Source organism: Thermobia domestica, chromosome 4 (assembly GCF_964235325.1).
Source record: "Thermobia domestica chromosome 4, izTheDome1.hap1.1, whole genome shotgun sequence".
Lineage (NCBI taxonomy): Eukaryota > Metazoa > Arthropoda > Insecta > Zygentoma > Lepismatidae > Thermobia > Thermobia domestica.
The window spans coordinates 77,917,575-77,940,440 of NC_137457.1; positions in this window are offsets into that span (position 1 = coordinate 77,917,575).

A 22,866-nucleotide genomic window follows, 5' to 3' on the forward strand; every position below is an offset into this window, starting at 1 on the left:
TCGTGACGTCTTTCTCCCTTCAGTTGGTGTCAATGTTTAGTTTTTCAGGTGCATGTTATAAGTGAATCACTAATTCTAGTAACAAAACCAAGCCGGAACTTCTTGAAAATAATGAGCAAAATATCTTCATTAAAATCGAAATAAAATCAACGAACAACTCACATCACGAAAGAGATTTTTTCTAAACAAAGACTAACCTTGGTCGTGATTGGATTGCAGAGAGTATGCAAATTCAGTATCATAGTTACTTCCATCTCTCGTGTCTTCGGGTTACTTCTGAATTTCAAGAACAAAGTGACGAGCAGTATACAAGATAATGAAAATGCATATTTTCAACTATATGGAGAAAATCTGCTAATATTTACGGTCGAAATGAAAACGGAACATTTGTTTGTATTTCCAACACTTTTGCACATCTAACCTACACAATAGTACGGAACGTTTCTGCACTAGGGAAAAAAATAGTTTTTTTTTACTATCCGCCCTAAACTTGTATAGTAATGGGATATGACAAACTTTTTAGGAATACCCTGGCAAATCAATTGTTAACAAAGTGTTAATATAATATCATAACAAAAGTGTTTATCATAGACAGTCGAACCTAAGCAGGTGAAAAAAGTCACACTAGAAAAAACAGGATAAGAGATAATATTCAAATACAACAAATGTTAAGTATGGAGACTACAAAAGTAATAAATGATGGTAAATTAAAATAATTAATTGAATAAATTAAATGAATACTGCTTACCTCGAATCACGCAGAAGACAGTAGCTTTAATATTAGCTTTAATATTAATCAATTATTCAGTAAGTAAATACAGATTTTGAAAATGTGTTACTGTTTCAAATTTTCTTTATTTTTTGTTCTTTCCTAGTCTCTGGTTTCATTTTTCTTTCCTCGCTCCTTCCCTTTCCCATTACACTGTTCTTGTCATAAGAAGATAAGTAAATCATGAAAAATATGAGGAAAAATAAGCATTGCTACGGTGATGGCCCTGTTTCAAATAAACCTTTCAGGTGCTGAAACTGAAAGGTGTGGGTCTAAGCAATATATAAAGGTAGTAATGCGTTATAAACAAAATGGAACATTCGAGCGGTATGAACGCCACATTTAAGCAGCGTTAGCGACGTGCAAAACTGAATACTTTCTTGTTGGACTATACAGGCGTTAAAATGACGCATGGATATTGGAGTTTTAAAATATAATTGACTTTCCTTTCTTAGTTTTGGACTATATATTACTAAAATGTGGATGTTTCTTTATTAAATGAACATTGCTAAAAACAATGTGGACTGGAAATTCGCATCCGAGAGCAAAACACGACAAAGGGTCGTGTAAAATATCAGCCATAATAGTGCAGTGGATTTCTCAACCACATATAATGAGCAAATATATTTCTTTCATCACCCTAACGTCATGCGGACGATTACCAAGGCAATTATCCCATCGTTGCCATAGGAGCAGTTGATACTTCAATATTCTTGCATTTCCACGGACAAAGAAGAACGGTTGTCCAAACAACTTGCCCCGAAAGGTAGCAGTTTTAATGGCTAATTAGAGCAAGGTGGGAAATGAAACAAATTGCAAAAGTACTGTAATTTTGCAAAACAACATCTTTTCTTTGCCTAAAATATTTACTGAAATACTATTGCAAAGATGAAACTGAAAGTTCATTTCAAAAACTGGAGTATGAAAGTAGTCAAACTCCCTGGAAACGATCCACTTACATCCATCTGACAAGGGACATGTTTCGGTTGGAACGCGAGGATCAATATAAAACTTGGTAGACATATACAGGACTAAGTCCTGACCACTGTAGAGGAAGTCATTCCCGTGTAAAATTCGTTTTCTGCCGACAGCGCCACATATCCTTCGAAACACTAGCAGTTAGATTCCGCGCTAGATCAGTCATTCGCGTTAGTTTGTGGTAGTAAGCTCCAATTAGTGTTAGGTGTGGTAGATTGTGTGCAAAAATGGGACGGGCTATTGGCATTAACCGCTTTCATGTAGTTGAACTGTTAAAAGGCAAACTAACGCGCAAATTTAGGGATCAGAAGTTAGTTGGAGTGAAATATGAGTCATTTGTAACATTCTTGTGCAATGTAATTATCAGTGAGTACGAAAATGAATTAGAAAATGATACACAAATCGACACTCTACATATGTTATACATTGTTCGTGATATAATTCTTGCTTGTTTCTAAAGATTTTCAATGAAAGTCGGCGACATTTTGAACTCCGATAAGCCAACTTCTTTTACCATTTGGAAAGCCCAGCACTGTAAATGCCAGTAATGTACTGATACACCATGCTCTCTGATGACTTCACATTTCACTGTTTGGAGTTTCATTTTCCGATTCCCTTTGAATGAAGCAAAGTTCGTAGAGAGAGCGTATCCATAATCAAAATATTTTTGCTGTTATTTAACGAAATAAGTTTCTTATGTCGTTCCAGAAGCTTCCTATAAGAGTTGCATCCTACTTCATGATAATCTTTGTAGATACTCCGGATTTTCTCCTCCGTAATCTAAAAAAAAACTGTACTTTTCAGTTTTCGTGCTGGAGATAGGTCGTATTCACTTAGACTACTGTCTTGTTCCCGCTATGGAATGCTTTCTTATTCCGTTTCTGAACTGCTACCATAGATGTCTTCCTGTGCCCTGCCATTTTTCTTCATAATATCTGTAAAAGTCGATGTGGGTATCATTTCTAATTCATTTTCGTACTCACTGATACTTAATGTGTGCAAAACGTCTCAAATGACTCATCTTGCGCTCCATCTTACGTTTGATCCATACTTTTACGTCTTAGTTTGCTTTTTTAACAGTTCAACTACAGGAAAGAAGTTAACGTCAACAGCCCGCCCCATTTTTCCACACTGACTACCACACCTAATACTAATTCGAGCTTATTACCACACACTGACGCACCTAAATGATCTTCACTCAGCGCCTATAACGCAGAATCTAACTGCAAGTGTTTCAAAGGATAGAGGGCGCTGTCGGCAGAAAACGAATTTTACACGGAAATGACTCCCTCTACGTTGATCAGTACCTAGTCCTATATAAGTCTACAAAGTTTTATGTTGATCCTCGCGTTCGAACCGAAACATGCTCCTTGTGAGTATAAAATAGTTTGTGTAAAGAGCAATAAGTTCTTAGTTGCAGAGAGCAGTACCAAACCCAATCAGTTATATTGTGAAGTGTCGAACTTCATTTGAAAATAATTTTGGAAGTATCTAAGATCAACTTATTAATCAAGAACGCTTTCTTTCTCTTCATTCTTTGGTTTTCTTAGCGCCAGATATCTCCACACGGTGGTTATTGTCTGTTCGTGGTTATTGTTTTTGCTCTGTTTTAGTCCACGCTGTATTTGCATGGGATGTTTATTCCTGTTTGCGGTTCTTGTTAAAGCGTTGTTTTTGTCTTGGTTCTAGTCTATGTGCTGTTTTTGGCCACGCTGTATATGAATGTGCTATTCTGTCCGAGCGAGGCGTTTGTTCATGCGCTGTTTTGAACGGATGCCGTACTTGAATTAACAATTATTAACTTTGTGTGATATCTCTCTTCTTTACGTAATCTGAAGCAGGCACTGAGAGTTCATTTAAATACTGTTAACAAACATCAGAGGAAGCATTTTATTACATGAGTAAGTGCGATTATTAGTCACCCGCTTCAGTTGTACTGCGTCTTCTTACCGAACTCCACTCATTTACCATAGGAAAAACATCGCGTTCAGCCTCCTTTCCACTTACATACACTGCTCCGCACTTTAGTTTAATGGATTACTGGACTGTTCTTGGTACTTTTAAATAGAACATGTTTAACCCATAATAATAAATATAATAATAATAATAATAATAATAATAATAATAATAATAATAATAATAATAATAATAATAATAATAATAATAATAATAATAATAATAATAATAATAATAATAATAATAATAGTGTTCTATCAAAGTGGTTCTGGTTTCAGCTTTAGCCGTTTGAATGCACCAAAGACTTAAAAGTGCAACTCAGGCGAGTCGTTGCTTACATGCTACTTATGCATAGAGTGTTCTTGAATGCAGTGTCATAAATCTTGGAAGTAATTATGGATACTAAAATACAAAAAATATTCAGATAAGCATAGTCCTAAACTTTCTAGTTTATGCTTGAGCAACTGCCAAAAATATAAGTTTTTTAAAGTTTCATTTGTCTAGAGACGTCATACTTTCGCCTTAAAAAGATATACGCTACGAATTCCTAACAATCCTTACAACGATGCCGTGCCGTGATCTCTTGCATCTGTTTCTCGCTTTGTGCGTTATTTGCTATTGTTGTAGCTACTCTTGGGAGTCTCTAACAACCCAGACGTCCGACATTTCCATCCAAAAACATCTTGTTCCTGACGAAAGTCCAGAAGATTCTACCACCGTCGTATAGACTAGCGAATTAGCCCCGAAACCTCACTTCGTGCTATTCCTGTTGGTCTTCAGCGAACTCTATATCTTCACCGCTCACTATATTAACTTAGTAAAATAGCACACACGCCAACTGAACGATACATTTCTTTCCCCGAAAAGAACAAAGTTCTCATCTGTTCGTAAGCCACGTCCGATTTCTTTGAAGCTTGCCATGGTGGAGGACAAGCTGATGGACACTGAGTGAATGGAAAGTTCTTGGTCCAAGTGGAAAGCTCGTCTCAAGCTTTGATTTCCCATGTGTCAGTAACTTCTCCTTGTGTCTCTTTTAGGAAAGATATTTTTGTCATATTTTTAAACATTTGTGATTATTTGCATTATTTATACAGTATATTTTTTGTCTTTCAGAAACTTGGATGACCAATTTCCGCTTCCAGTTGGTTGGTCAGGAGGTTTAAATATTTCTTATGCACTCGGACCGGGATTTAGGGATCCAAATTGGATTTTGAGGCTTGAAGTACACACATTTAACGAACGTAGAGTAATTTACAATGTAGTTGCTACTATGCGTGGGAGTGAAGAACCGGGTAAACAATAGTAGTATTTCTCTATGTCGTAACTTGTTAATCTATTTTCACTTAGAGTACGATGACATCCATGAGAAATTCTGTTGTTTCTTGTTTGTTTATTTTTAAGAAGGAAAAATACTTATATACGAGGATAATTAGAAACACTCTGGATGATAGACAGAACATTGATGTACTTACTGCAATTTGTAACTAGTTTCAAACACACAATTGCATAATACTCCTTCACATAATTGTATATTTACGATTTGGTCAAGTATCACTATTATACGCCATTACGCTACATTCTACAGCATCTTTAAGGCATCGTCGAAATCAGAATCCTCCAGGTCAAAACCTTTCCACCTCTTTGTCTGAACAAAATTAAAGTACTTTTAAGCTTCCGGAAGATGAGGTGGTTTACTGCCTCCAAATATTATGTAGAAGGCAAAAGTGACAGCAAATCATATTTCAATCATTAAACTTGGACGTAATGACATCAATGTAGGAGTGAGTATTGTCCTAATGCAAAATGAAAATCTTATATTAATGTGTTAGTATGTGCTATAAATAACGAAACCTATTTTGATATTTGGAAGGGATTACTTTATTGTAAATGCATTTTAACATTTTTAAACATCTTTTAACATCTATATTAAAGTGGTGACGTTTTTGTTTCCCTTTCTCAATTCTTTTCTTTCTCTGTGTGTATTACGTATCTTTCTAATATAGGGTATGGTAAAATTTCAGTTGTTTATTCCTTATGAATAGACACGTAAGAAAGTTGATATGACAATCTGTCGAGAAATGGATCGTTACAGATTACTCACTTGACGGTGTGATATTTTCACATCGTGGAGGCCCCTTTAATGTGACTTAATTTAAACCTTAATTGCTAAGCTACTAGGTAAACTGGAAACATAATTTTCGTAACAATGTAGTTGAAAAGGCTAAATTTTTTCATTGATTGTCCTGCACTGTGATTATTAAATGACATATCTCTGTACCGTGATTTAACAGTGGACTCTGGATTTATAAATCAATAGATAATGGAAAAAACATGGAAAAAATGTTGTTTTCAAGAACGTTGTAGACATCATGTTGTCTCCCTTCTTTTATAATTTTTCGTTGATAGTGATTTATCTCCGAAGAGAGTTACCTTTCAATTGACCCTTCGCACTGCTTAAATCAGAGTAAAGGCTTAGCTGTAAAAAGTTATCATACAACCTGAGGAAGAAATTATCGTTGGATACAAAAGTTGTTAAGTCAAGTGCTCAGAATGCTCAATTCTTTGAGGCTTTGTAGCTGTCGACCTCAGTGCTGAAAATACATCCTTACTTTCATTACCTAAGTTCGTCGGTGGTAGAAAATAAAATGTTAAATTTGCTCTTCCAGCATTGCTTATATCTACAAATATTTCTTTTAAGGTTATTCAGAACGTCCAAAGAGTTTGTGTCTAAAACGATAGATGGCGCCACCGTCACCAATGTTAACATATACAACTAATAAAATTAAAACAATCAAATATAAAATAAACAGTTCAAAAATTAAGCAAAAACGGATATAATCTGGTTAATGGACGTTACAAAATTTAGGGAATGGTACGTGTCGATTTCACATATTGTTATTAGTTTCATTGTTAGAGGTCACCATTGTTAAGTAAACAATCAACTTTATCTGCCTTGCTTTCTACCCGAAACTGACCAAACTTAACATACCTATCGGATTAGAACTGAGATATCTAGGGAATGGTACCTGCCGATTTCACAAATTGTTGTTAGTTTCATTGTTATAGGCTACCACTGTTAAATAAACAATCAACTTTGCCATACGTTCTACCAAAAACTGACCAAATTTTGCACACCCATTTAAGATTGAGATATCTAGGGAATGGTACGTGTGGCTTCCACACAGTGTTGTTAGTTTCATTGTTGAAGACCACCATTGTTAAATACACAATCGATGGATTTCTAAATTGTTAAATAAACAAACAACTTTACCTGCCATACTTTCTGCCACAAACTAACCAAGCTTGGCAAACTCATTTGCGATTAAGATGTCTATGGAATGGTACGTGTCGATTTCACATATTGTTGTTAGTTTTCTTGTTAGAGGAAACCGTTATTAAATAAACAATCATCTTTATCAGCCATACTTTTTAGCAGAAACTGGCCAAACTTTGCATACCCATTTAAGATTGAAATATCCATGGAATGATATGTGTCGATTTCACATATTGTTTTTGTTTCATTGTTGAAGATCACCATTGTTAAATAAACAATCATTGGATTTCTTCTTTGTTAAATAAACAATCAACTTTATCTTACATACTTTCTACCAAAAACTAACCAAACTTTGCACACCCATTTAAGATTGAAATATCTAGGAAGTAGTACGTGTTGATTCCACATATTGTTGTCAGTTTTTGTTGAAGGCCACCATCGTTAAACAAAGAATCAACTTTGCTATATTTTGTACCAGAAACTGACCAAACTTGGCACACCCATCGGATTACCACTGAATTATCTATGAAATGGTACTTGTTGATTTCAGTTTTTGGTTTTAGTTTCATTGTTAGAGGCCACCATTGTTAAATAAACAATTAACTTTATCTGTCGTACTTTCTACCAGAAACTAACGAAACTTTGCTTACCTATTTACGATTGAAATGTCTATGGAATGGTACCTGACGATTATCAATGGCTAATAAGCCCTAGCCCAATTGTGTGTAATACGTCATTATGCGTTGGGATCAAACGATAATTATTCGTGATCAAACGAGCTGGCCAAATTCCGATTGAATTTGTTTTCATGGTGGCTGTGGTGGAGGGGCTAACAAGTCATCGGTAAATGTTATTGTTCGGAAAATGGAATAGTGCAAAATATTCAGAACTTTGTTGTGCCTGCTTTGTAACCAGTGTGAATTAGTTGTGTGCCGCCAGATTTCTTTTCGTTCTTTCTTTTCTTTTTTTCTTTCTTTCTTTTTTCTTTTTTTTGTCTCAGGTGGAGCGGGATGGCCCCCTACAGCGTTCCTAGAATTACACTCTAAAAGTCCACAGTGTTCCTAGAGCTGCACTCTAAAAGCCCCTCCCATATAACTGACCTGTGTTTCACAGCAGACACCTCACATTTGAACTCTGTTGAGATTCTGTGTAAGTTTGTCGGTTGTACGCACAAATTGAGAGTATAAACATGTATTAGGGAATGAGAAGTTCTCGAAATAAATTTGTAAGCTGAATATTTTTTCGCGACATAAGTGAAGAGTAATTGTATATCCTTGAAGAGTACCCTGGAGAGTAAGAAAACTCTAAGGAAAATAATCATTGAATAAATAGCAATGTAATCACAGTAATGTACATATGGCATGTTGTATTTTTACCAGATTGTCAGAGCACTTATTCTCTCAGTTTTTGATGTGAGCGGTCTCGCTATCGAATCTCCAGAAGAACATTAAAAAAAAATGTATTTAGGTCTATTCCATTTTAAACAAACGAAATACGTTGCGTAAAAAAACTTTCCATGTTAAAATATTTGATGGGTAGAGTAGTTGGTCTGAGATGTGATTGTTATTGCATGTAGCTATTGCATGCTGAATCGGTAGCTGGGAAGGCAGCCAAGATATTCATTCTGACGGTTGCAAGCCCGTGAAAATACAGAGCAACAGTTACTCCAAGGGAGTAGATAATAGATAAAATAAAACTACCGTGGGGGAGAGAGCCGATAAGAGTTTATAGTATGAAATTTTGTCCGCAACTAGGGAAGTTCCGCCAGGAACGCCCGATCACCTGTATATGGCTCTCATTGTTGAGACACTAAAATTTTTCAATTAATCGTATACGGAAGATAAACATTAATAAACTATTTTTATTTATTTACTTATTCCTCGGGGGGTAGTCTATCTCAGAAGATTACGATTAGCATAATTCTATGTTTCAGGGGTGCGCTTCCAATCCACCTCCCAGAGGCGGTTTTTGGGTGGGCGGACCGGACCTTGTCCTTAGGTCCACACATTAATTAAAGTATATGTAACACACATGTACGTATGTGTGTGTGTGTACGTATGATATGTGTATATGTATGTATGCTAAATGTAAAATATTTTTGAATCAATGTTTCCAATCCAAATAATAGAGTCCCACGGCTCAAACTCGCCAAAAACAAATTCCGCCTGTGTCACCTTCTACACATCAGCGTCTATGCCCATAGTATATTCTATGATAACAATTGACTGTATATGCTTTTCAAGTTTCTAGCTCATTTTCTTGGAAAGATAATGCGTAAGACTCTCCTAGTGTTGCAACGAGACGAGACAGGACTCTTTGAAGCGAGACACGATATAATACGAAACGTTTCGTAAAACGTCTTGTCTCGTGTCTCGAAAAATACAAACACAGTTTCTGAATATGCTTAAAAATTTATTAACTCGGAATAAATTATTTGCCTTCGAAATGTATGCCATCTTTTATTATTTCAAATGTTCCAAATGATTCAACTTTCAAACCCTACAGAGAACAGAGAATACCTAAAGCACTTTTTAAAAATGATTCTTACAAACAGCTTTCACTTCCATTTTTCAATCGACTCAAGTTTAATTATTTTGTGATAATTCTCCAGATTCAAATACAATGTAAAGCGTTCATTGAGATCAGTGTTTCAGAAGATTTTATTCCGGGGACTGGTGGAGATATCTACGTATAAAAATTATTTAATAGAAGTACAAGTACGCCTAGAAGTGGTAATTTCATCAGTAACTAACTATTGTTTCATGGTCTTTCTCGTTCCGAACCAAGACAGAAACGTGTCAGCCTTTCTCGATTCTGAGTTTTGAAAAGATTCTGATTTGACAATAAAGTTTATCTTTTTTTATCCTTTTATGATGTTATTCGAAGATAAACCATTTTGTAAATGGGAAAGTTACATAAGCCTCCTTATTTGTTGAAGTGGCGCCAGGGGTTCTGAAAAAAGGATATCAGAATAAATGGGAAAATCTTGCCTTTCGTCTGTACTGACGGTATTGACAAATGTTCCTACCGAAGTAATTACGGGTTCAGTCGAAACTAAGCAGTCGTTGCTGGAAGATTGCAGTCGTGTTGTGTGTTGTGCTCTGTTAACCAAAATTGGTTAAAAGTTATAATTTTAACCACTTGGTTTGACAGCTCTTTTGTGGGCCTCAGCCTTTCTGGTGTTGCCACGAGACGAGACAGAACCATTCGATACGAGACGAGACGGACACATCTTTTCTAGACGAGACGACACAGCCAGAAGTCTCGTCTTGTCTCGTTTCGTCTCGTGGCAACATTAGACTCTCTAGATATATCAGTGCAAGGTATGACATCGTTCCTCACGCAGCACATGTTAGCTCTCAGCCTCTTTCTTTCACTGATGTTTGTTTACGTAGTAGATGAATATATAGAGAGTAACAAAAGGATGAGATATGGAGATTCTCCTGAAACCACATTAAAATTGTAGCAGTATTTGGAGCTTGTTATAAATGGATTTACCGGGGAACTAAAATAATTCTGTTAACTGATCATACAGCATTGATATAAATAAACATGGAAACAAGTAAATACAAAGAACTGAAATCGTGAATTGTTTTCAAAATACAGAAATCTCGAAGGAATATCTGTTTAGGCGGCTTTAATTGTAAAGGAATTTTGAATAAATTTGCATCCCCTGAATTCTTATACATAAAAAATAGAAATCTTTCTTTTAGCGTACGAATGAGATGCTTTAGGAAATTAGTTTAAGATAATTAAAATGATACTTTCCTTTACAAAATTTAAGGGGAATACCATGATCGAAAAAACATGAGTCAAACTATAAAGGTCAGTGGTAGCTTTTGTCATTTCTTACGACCACTATACGCACCTTATTGCGAAAATTTTATAGGTATTATAAAACCGATATCACTCAATAAATGTCAAATTTAACAGATCTTGAGAGATGAAATGACAAAAATTGTCATTACCTCTGTCGCATAAGATATTCTAGCTTTGGGACCCATGTTATTATATGACTTTCACGATAAGTGACAAGGAGAATATAAATCCCAAGTTCAAAACGTAAGGAAAGAAACCGAATTGTCGCGCTTCAAATTATGAAAAATGTACTAAAATGGTTGAAATTATGATTTTGTATTTCTTTACGAGAAAGAAGAATAAAAATAGAAATTGGAGCAATTCTAATCATGTATGTATAAGTCCACTATCTTCTTCAAGTTACTAAACTAACTTCAAGTGTTTCAACCATTTTTGACACATAACTTGAAAACTTTTAGAGATATTAGATGCAAGAATACGTGGTTGATAATGAGCTTTTTAATTATGTCACAATACTTTTGAACTTTACCTTATGAGAAATGGCATATTCCAAATTAATTCAGTAGCACCCTAACCTGAATTTTACCAAATGATTAGCGAAAGTGATACGGTGTGCATCGTTCAGGGATTAATTCCCGGTGTAGCACTCAAACATTTCTGTGTTGACCAAATATCGAGAGAAAAGTTGGGAAACTAAAAGATACCGGACTTCAATCTAGACAGCCGGTGACGTTGGGTGTGGTTGTGTTTACTACTAACATTAGCCCGCTGCAGGCTCAGATCACAAGGGACTGTTGCGCCAGGATTATATATATATAAATATATATATATATATATATATATATATATATATATATATATATATATATATATATATATATATATATATATATATATATTGGTGTTATTATTTTACCTTAAATTCTCTCAGTAGCGTAAGTAAGGACGAATGGGCCTCCCCGCAAAAATGTTAAACGGACCCCCTCTTTCCACATTCATGAGTCACGTAAAATTTACAGAGAACAGTTTTGACTTTCTATGTTCTATCTAGTGAGTCACAACTTGCTCATATGCAAAAAATGCACATTATTATTATTATTATTATTATTATTATTATTATTATTATTATTATTATTATTATTATTATTATTATTATATTGTACTATAGTTTTCGTCTATTCTGCTATACCAAATTCGAGAGTCTACGACATCCGACATTTTTAATGAGGTGTGGTTGTCCCACTTTTTTTTGTTTGGTTCGATGCTGGTTTCACTGTTCTTTTCCCATCTTTGAAATACATAAGCACGGCAGATCGCGAAAACTCGACAAGTCGCGTTGTTTCCCAAATGAAGCTCCCACCACTTAGTCACCCTGATATATCGTCGTCCTTCCCCATTCAAGGCACAAGCAACACACTGACTAATCGAGTGAGATTCTTGTCGTGTTTGGCGCGCGGTTGTGTTATGCCTTGTAGCTCTTATCTCAGCCCTATGATTTCGTTCAAAAAGTAGCGAGTGGTCATAATGTTTTCGCTGGTCAGTAAAAGTTTTGTTGGCATTTAATTTACTAAATAATCGCTCAGGTGTTACCGTCTTCATAGGTAAAAATGAGATATAGTTGGAACATCACATAATTTTTAACATCTTAACATTATAAAGTTAAACTTCGAAACTGAAATGGGCCTCTTTCTGTTCTGTGCATCTCAATGTTGCGGGCCCTGCAGGCCCTTTAGTTGCGCCACACCATTCTCTCTACTCAGAAGGATAGGGACAAATAGAAAAGTCAAAATTCATTTTGTCCACTTTTCATGCATCATACGCTTCAGAAAAAAAAATCATAAAATACTGATATGTAAGAAAATATTAGTATTGTTTGTTTGCTTTATGTATACAAAGAACCATTTAAGTTCCTTTTATCTCATATTCTGGTAATAATCAAAAAAAGAAAAGAGTTTCGTGTGATAAACGTACGAAAGATAATTTGTCAACCCGAAGCGAATGACGTTCTCTGCAACCTAATTCCCGTTTTTCGTACAAAAACTCTATTCCTACCTGGAAAAAGAAAAGATTTATGTTACTCATCAATGGCTGAGGTTTTGCTCTGCGGCTGAACAACACGTATTGTATAAACAGACTCTGACTGACGGCAGGTGCACGAAAAAAAAACTGTTGGATTCCTCTCCCCGCCCACTTCAATTGTGGATATCCTGCACACATTCAAACTGAGCGATACGATCTTTCAGTTCTTCCCAGTAGAGGTGCCAGCAGTGATTGCTAAATGAAAAAGTGAGCATCTGGTGGCGAAAAGGCGAAGTGCTTGGACAAGGGGGAGTTCACAGGAACCTTAAGTGCAGGAAACAACTGAACGTTACACTTCTGTTCTTAATGACATACTTGAATTTTCTGTTCCATATGTTGCGGATATTTTTCAAAAAATAAATATTTTCAAAATGAAACTCTAAGGTAGAAATTCAAACATATTTATGTTTTTCAATTTATCACCGCATATCAAGCAAAAGCAATGTCAATAATCAAGTTGACCTTTTTTCTAAAACCTTATTTACTAACATATGTTATTTCCTCTTATGCACTGAAATAGCATATTATTAGGTATATCATTTCCGATAATTTTGTATAAAATTATTTCCTTATAAATGTAGTTTTTAATAGAGTAAAAATCTTGAATAGAAATAGGAAAGTCAACATTTATTTCTATCATTTTGAAGTTTGCTAAAGCTATAATTGAAAATTCTTGTTACAAGTTATATTGTTTTCAGAATGTAAAGTTTTATTTCGTTCATTGCTTATGTATCCCATTCTCGCTATTCACACCTCACCAGGGTGGGCTCTAAAGATCGGAAACAACTGATGTAATGCATGATCAAAGTTATCAGAGTAATAATCATTGCACAATTTGATTCAAGCGATATGATCCACTCTCTTTCTTTCATTAGGATATCGTCTTACACTTTACTGAAACATACGTAACTGTAATTCATTAACCACTCCTAACCTATGGTTTTGTGACACATCCTGATGTGAATCATCGATTGTCAAACAGGTAGCATTAGGAAGCCATTAATTTAATTTCCGAACTTCAGAATGTCAACATTTCCGAATTCGGAAATTTCCCAAGATTAGAAAGTAAATATTACATAATCTAACACAGGGCAAACTTGATAGGGATAAAGTAATAATCTGTAAAAATCAACAGTTTCAGTAATTGAGAAATGGAAGTAATATCACATGTTTTCATAGTCATTTGTTTTCTAAATGCGTTCAAACGTTTGTTACATCATTAATACGAAGTTTCGCATAATCCGAAGTTTATGCATAAATCGTACTGATATAAGTAACATCAGAAATTTAAAGTTATGCTTCAGAATGGGTTTGTGTGTTCATGTCATATCATTGACAGAACACAGAATACTGAATTCCTGATCATCAGGCCTTGAGTTAAGATCCTCCAGAGGTTTTTCCTTTATTAGTAGAGTTGCTCATAAATACAATATAAAGAGTTGTTACAGAAATATTTTCAAAAAGATTAGGTAGGCCTAAAAAGTTAATTAGGTTAGGCACACTACTAATATTTAGTGCAAGGCGCTTCTGAATCTATTGCATGTTCTATTCTTCTGGACATGGAATCTATTAAATGACTGAGAAATCTATCTGGTTTCCTAGATCATTTCCTAGGACCATTTCCTAGATAATTTCCTAGCAAACACGGCTCAGGAGCCGTGTTTCGGAAACCAGGATCCACAGATAATAACAAAATCTTGGTGGGTTTTCCTCAGTCCTTCTGTTACTTATAGTTTTTTCACCTCTGCCCACACGGGATTGAGGTGTGCTGCAGAAGGGGCTGCTAAAGTAAATCAATCTCATGCTGATCTGTGTAAAGTTAATGAACCACAGCAGAATTATGGTACGAGACTGGTCCTTTGGAACTGAAGTACGTCATGAGACTAAAGTACTAGTATGATGACACCACTATGCTACTCGTAATGTCTAGGTACTGAGCACTGTCTTGATGTTCTTCAATATTGTGAAACTATTATGTCAAATCCAACATGAAATAGATACGTTGGATATAGATATGGTGTTCAGTATAATTACAGGAATTCCCATGTGCATACACGAGACTGTAAGTTTTGTATTCGTCAGAGAGTTCTTTCTTCACGCTAAAAACACGACCACCTAATCCGTGATGAACATTTTACAGCTGCTTAATATCAAGAAAGTATTAAGCTTTATTTATCTTTCTAGAGGTCTTTAGTAGGTCTAACCGGGCTACATTTACTAATCCGATATTCGAGATGTTAACTTAACAGTGTTACCTGTAGTACTTTATTGCCGAATATATCACACACATCTAGAGGTTCGGATACGAATTTGCTTACCAACTGCATTTGCAGTATAGCCCTCCAACTGCGATAAGTTTTTTTTTCTGCTGAACATTTGTCCATGGTCAGCAATGTTCTGAGCTGTTCTGAGCAACAACCAAGTGGAAGCCCACTGTAGTGAATGAATTGGTCCGCATTGCCGAAAAAGTTCAGAAGTCACAAATAATAATAATAATAATAATAATAATAATAATAATAATAATAATAATAATAATAATAATAATAATAATAATAATAATAATCTTTATTTTAGTGCCGGGAACAGCTTTCGGCAAAAATACAGCACTTGGTATCAGAGTATGCTATGGAATAATAATATTACTAAAAATAATTAATAAGAAAGAAAACAATAAAACAATAATATAACACACAATGTAGATAAAAGTCAGTTTAAGCAGAAATAATTCCTTGTCAACGCAGTAAAACTTATCAAGTTTTCCATCCATCTAAAGCAACAAAAAGCTAAGAACAGCAGTCATAAAATTACATTTGGCTTAATGTTTCTAAAAGACAATGATTGAAAACTATCGGTCAGATCACATAAAACTTTTACATTGTTTAATACAGTAAGTCTAAAATGAGCTTAAAGAATATGTCAATCTTTTTAAAATTTAACATTTCCAATTCAGATTAACTAAAATCACGGTATTTCTTATGCTATGATTTGGCACTTTAAAACCTATGTCTTGTAAACAATATTCACTGACATAAAAGTTATCTAGTATTTTTTGCATGCATACTCTGTCGAAATTTTTTCGTCTATTCATAAGGCTTTCTAAACCCCAATAATCAATCCAATATTCATAACTATGTGAGTAATAGCTCATTTTCATTTTAAAACATAGCAGTCGAATAAAACATTTTTGGGCAGATTTACTCTTGTTTTTCAAAGTTTTAGAAATGCTGTTCCAAATTACCATACCAAATTCTAATTTTGGTCTTACAAGTAATTTATATAGAAATACATACGTTTTATCTCTTTAAAATACAGGCCACTGTTTAAAAATAAAAGAAAGTGGGAGGAAACGGAGAACCCCGAGAAAACCCACGCACACGGTGTTTGTCCACCACAAAGTTCACTTGGCGGGGGCTGCGATCGAACCCGGGACCCCAAGCACCAGAGGTGAACGCTCTACCACTGATCGCCCTTATAAAAACCATGTTGAGACTCATTTAAGATATTTCTTACATTAAAATATTTGTGTTTAAGGACAATTAGTTCAAATATCTTCGAGAATGCATTGACAAGAGTTATTGGCCTGTAGTTGCTTGCAATCTGTCTATAACCTGATTTATATACCGGAACAACATATACTGTACTTGCTTCCACATTGAAGGATATACACCTGTACGTAATCAAACGTTAAATATATTTGCTAAATTAGTTGAAAGTGCAGTTGCACAAGCTTTTATTACATAATAAGGGATATTATCTGGACCTGGAGTACTGTTCGGTTTACTTAGTTTAATTGCCTCCATTACATCTAAATCAGTAACGGTAGAAATTCCAATTAGAGCACTATTTCTAACGATATTCTCAGGCAATGCCTCTTGACCTACTTCTAAGTTAAAAGATTCATAAAATACACTCTTAAATGCTTCAGCAATTTGGATAGTATCTTGAATTAGCATACCATTACAATTTATTTGTTTTGGTACTTGTTTACAGTCAGACTTTTTAAAAACGTTCCAAAAATATGAGCTGTTCTTATAAATACTATTTTCTAAACCAGAATAATAAGATTATCTTGCTTCAATGTATTTCTTTTTTACAAGTTTCCTTTGGTCTGAATATCTCTTATACCATACCTCATCATTTGTTCTTTTGGCTTTAACAAAATATTTATTTTTTTTGTTTATTAGTGCTTTCAATCCTTGCATCATCCATGTATCCTTATATTTTTGTTCACAACCAATTGACTTCTTAGATACATGCTCGTTAAATACAGAAAAAAATTAAATTATATAAATGGTCGTTTTTTTCATTGACACTATTACTGCAATTATTTATTAAGTTAATTTCTCTAATGCCCTTGTAAATACCTAGGAAATTTGCTTATTTAAAATTATATGTATCGTACTAAGGAACGGGAAAATATTTGCCACTATCTATAATTTTCCACTCAAACATGAATGGGAGATGGAAGGGATCGACTTTAGTCAGTGGTGGGATGTCAAAATGCATAGAACTGTTATCCAAATTTGTCAGCAACAAATCTAATACTCTTCCCGGACTACTATGGTCGTACGACTTGTTTTTCTGGTTTAAATTTAAAATATTGCTTAATTCAAATATTTTTCTGCTTTTTTCTTCGAATAATAATTATCAGTTGTTATGTTACCTGAAATCCAATCTATTCCTCCTGCGTTAAAATCTCCTAATATAATTACATTAAAATATTTTGTCAATACAAAAGAACATAGCCAATCACAGTAGTTACTAAAATCTTGAAGTAACATGTCAGGAGGGAAATAAACTAAACATAAAATCAATGGAGTACTGTCTGGAATTAAAATTTTTGCTATAATGATGTCTAAGGATTCGTCAGGGGGATTAAGGATTTCATAAGAATATTCATTTTTTATTAAGAGTAAACACCCTCCACCTTTAGACTTATTTGTGGGGGTTAGATTTCTATCTTTTCGTATCACACTGTAGTTTCTAGAGATTTGAGAAAGATAAGATTTTTCCTTTTTATACCACATTTCTGTTATACAATAAAAATCATAGTTCTCACAGTTTATTTCATCTGTAAATTCTTTTTGTTTTGTGATCAAACCATTAGAATTTTGATAGTATGGTTATAAATATCTCGTATGCATTAATTATGTATTAGTTACCTGTTGTTGCTCTTTCCCATTCCGATCGCTTGCCGACGTGGGTACCACTATTTCATCCTTCAAACGTCCCATGAATCTTGTAAACAATACTCCTTCAGGCCACATGTCTGAATTGCACACAGTATCAAAATGTCTTTCATGTACACTAGCATAAAAGGATGAATAACAGTTGTGTTTTGTTTTCAATTTGGCACACTTTACAACTTCAATGTTTGCACTATCTTTAATAAATGCACTAAGCTCATCACACTAAACACTATTATCAAGTCGAGTCACAAACCCTGCGAATACACGAGGTGTTTTTTTTTCTTTACCTTTAGTTTATCACTAGCACTTCTTACCTGCATTCGATTTGAGCTTCTTATAGGTTCGCGTGATTCATGGTTTGTTATGATTCCTGGATATTTTACTGGATTAATACGCCTGGAGCGTTGGCTTACAACCTTCCATTCACTATTGTTTGTATTTTTTGCAACTCGCTCATAACGCATGTCGTTCGCTTCATTGACCTTGACATTGTTTTCATTCGAGCGCCCTTGCACTAGAACATGTTCAGGTGTGGGTGGACTATTTACAACTTCTGCAAATGTCTTAACTCTGTTCTCACTACTTGCTTTCACTAATTCGTTTAATTTGATGTCTTCTTCCTTTACAGAAATTAATTCAGCTTTCAATGCCTCATACTTGTCACTTATTTCCTGTAATATAGATATTACATGGTCTAACTTTTCATTCACCACACTACAGCTGAAACACCTTTTGAGTTGTTATTTGAACAGACGGTATTTGAGGGTTTGTTTTCCTCATGTTCTAAAACTTCATCATCACTAGAATCACCACCATAATTATCTATTTGATCAGTGTCTATGCAACTTACGTGCTTCCTCAATGTAGGAGTAACTGCCGTGTTGTCGTCTCGTTGCCTTATGTAGTTTGATGTTGAAATGTTGATTATATGATTATACGATTATGTGATATTGATTTATATGTTGAAATGCCTTTTTCCGAATACATTTCGTATTCAACACGTCCAAATTTGAGACAGTTCTTTACATGATATCTATTGTTGCATAGGCAACATGCTAGAATTAATTGTTTTCCAAAAAATGGTTTACGACACAGACCTCACGTGTCGTCAGTTGGTGCCATCTCGAATAATGGTGGTTGAATAATAATAATAATAATAGTTTTCACAAATGAATTATACATAAGAGAAGCTGTATAAATTATTGAATAGTTACACTTTGTTGCAAGTATTAAAAAAAGACATTCTCGATTTCAACATAGAGAAGTCATCTTCAGGCTTCTCCTGTGACGGAAGTAAGAGCAGAAACTAATAACTGTCTTAGGCAAGCAGTAAGTTTGTTTTATGATTTAACTGAAACCAATCTGATTTTGCTTATCTACAATAACTAATACATAGTGTAATAATTAAAGAATTTAAGTAGCTGCTCAATAGAAGAAATATTTCTGATGCTACGAGTTGCCATTTTGGTAAATGCTGAGGGAATATGCCCTTTGCAGTTGATAATCAGCCTAAGTGTGGGTCTGCTACTGCCTTCAAGTGTTAGCAAACTCTATTCATTCCACCAAGTGATTGTTGCATTATACGTCCGTCCTAAGCGAACTTTCACTGAAGGACTTACTGCAAGTTCTGTAATAGCAGTAAGATGGAAATGGTTTAGTAGTCTTAAATGTGGATCACTTTTGTCACTGAAACAAATATGTAACAAATTTACAATCATCTATTCGAGGAAAAAAACAGTTACAGAAGTGTTTAAATTTGAAGAAATCATATATACATTCAAACTTCAAAAGATACTATCCTGACCCTGTGGTCCAACTGACTAACATCTCTGATTGCTATTATGCGCTTTTTGTCATCTTGGTTGACGTATGCCAAGATGATGCCTTACCTGCACACATAGCAGAGAACATTCCACGAGCATTATGATTATATTCAGAGTTCAATATCCGAAAATTGATGAGAAGCGTATTTTATCCTATTTTGTATCTTGACACCTCTCTGATTAAAAATTATCCAACCTTTTTTTTTTTAAAACTGAAATATTTCAAACCTCAAAACACTATTTTAAATCTAAATAAGTCGAACCAAAAATTTTCAGACAAAAATTTCAAACAGCAAATTTAAACTGAATTTTCAAACAGAATCTTCAAACTAAAATTTGAATCAAAATTTTGTACCATTCATGACATGCTTTGTTTTATATATTTTTGTGGTATACAAGCAGCCAAACAGGAATCTTATATCGTTAGCAGTGCACATCTTTGCAACCAAAATCCTCGGACTCGAATGCTTTCATCAAAATGACAATGTAATTGCGTACACACTGATGATGCCATGTCATGTCAATGGAATTTGGTGACTTAAGAACACCAAACCAAATCCGCTAAATATGAAGCCGAATTGTTTACAAAATTTAAATTGATAATGTCGTCTCATGAATCCTTTGTAAAGTAAGTATACGGATTCGTTGTTTAAAAATCGTAATAGAGATTCTTGTTTTGTAGCTTACAAGGTAAATATATTCTTATCGTTTTGAATCTTAACGTAAGCTCTCAATCCAACATTTCTTCGAATTATTTGGCTGGACAAAATTCTATACGATACATTCGGTTGAAAATCGGTAATGTTGATAAGTGATTTCATCACATCAGGAGTGTTTGGAAACAGTAGCCAACTATCCATGATGTCGGTATGAAAATATTATCTTGAATAATATTGATCGAAAGGATTTGAGAACAACATCCTGAAACGAAGATTCGGACCCAAGAGAAATGGGAATGGGAAATGGCGGAAACTTCATAATTGAGAACTACATAATTTATACGATTTACTGTTAGGGCAATCGTGTCTCGGAGGCTCAGGTAGGAAGGTCATGTAACGAGGATGAAAAAGTCGGAACGATTCCAAAATCTTAACTGGAAGACCAACCGAAAAACGATAATTACGAAAACTCAGGCGCGGGATTGAGCGGGATTTCGAAGAAATAAGAACAGAAAGTAGAAACTAGATCCAATTGGCTTAGGACAGAAGTCAGAGAGAAGGTTTTGTTAACGCGGCAATGAATCTCCGGATTCCATAGGTTATGCTTTTAATTTGTATATGTGAACGTCATAAGCACCATATGATGAAATTGCGTTGACGTTGAAAAGCGGTTTTCCCATATTTACAAGTTTTCAAACTTGTTCAATCATAAATTATTAAATTTTCAAAATATTAATTAAAATTTTCAAATAATAATTTTTAAAATGAATTTGAAACTAAATTGCAAACAAAAATCAAATTGTAAGTTTTCACATCAAATCTAATCAAATTAAAGTTTTCAAGACAATAATTTGAAACTAGAAGATCTAACCAAAATTCAGAGAAACTCAAAAAAACTTTGATTGAAAAATTTAAACTTATATTTTTCAAGCAAAATGTTCAAGCCAAAATTTTCTAAACTAAAAATACTTCAAAACAAAATCTTCAAATAAAAAAGAAAGAAACTTTGAAACCAAAACATTCCAAACTCTTTATTTCAAATTTGAAAGTTGAAAACAATAATTCAAAGCTAAAAAATTTAAACAAAAATGTTCAATCAAAAGATCAAGAACATTTAAATTAAACATTTTATATCGATATTTCCAAAACAAGTTTACAAACAAAATTGTCAAATTAAAATTGATTAGAACAAAATTCTTTTGTATTAAATTTTAGAGAATACAATTTTTAACTGAATAATTTGAAACTGAATTTAGAAAATATTAGTTTTAACACTAATATTTTGTAACAAAACTTGAAATCGTTACTTCGAAATAAAAGAAATTCAAACCAACATTTTCGTAAAAAGAATAAAAACAAACTTTTAAGCAAACTTTTTAATCAAAAGAATTCCAAACATTATGTTCAATATAAAATCCATCACAAATAACTTCACGCTTCACGCTTAAAGATCAATTTTTGTCTAGTGTTTAACTATTGAATCGACAAATAAACGGATATGAATTTATGATCACATTTATCGATGAGTGTAAGAAAACGTGAATGAAAATATTCAAATTCATTCATTTTCATTCTTTCATTCTCTTATTCTAATTCAATTCATTCTTTTATTCTAAAGCACAACATTCGAAATTCGTTCCTCATACTAGATCATTTACAAAATTTTGTTTATCGCAATTCCCAAATTTCAAAGATAGTATTATGTACCGATCACAAAATTTGTAAAAGAAGTGCATCAATATAAGTAAGTCCTATATTGAACTTAACCATATAATTGGATGCTGCAGTTAGGTCTACTCCAGTCTGAAATTTTTCATAATAGTGTATCTTTTGAAGGGAATGAGCAGAACCACCCAAACTTACAATGGTGTCTATTAAACGTTTACCTAATTTTACTATTCGGCGATTCCCAAAATTAATGAATTGTCCTATGTTCCGTAACAAAGTTTAAAAAGGGAGCATAAAAAATGTAATATAAAACGATGGTATCATATAAAATGAAATACACCCATGTACACAATCAAATATATATATATATAACATGTTAAACATTATCAAAGAAGATGCATTATGTCAATCAAATTAATAGCACACCTTGCTCACGGCACAGCGTATTGGTAATATTTTGTTATTTCCCATTAACCAAAGTCGGTGATATTCAAGACCTGTGAAACCTTCAGAAATATATATATTTGGTTATTCAAAAAAAAAATGAAATTTCAGTTTTTGAAAGTTCCAAGATTTAAGGAGTGATTCTAAGTACTCCTTTCAAACATGTGATGTAGTTTTAACGCACTAATGCCCAGGACTCCTATAATCA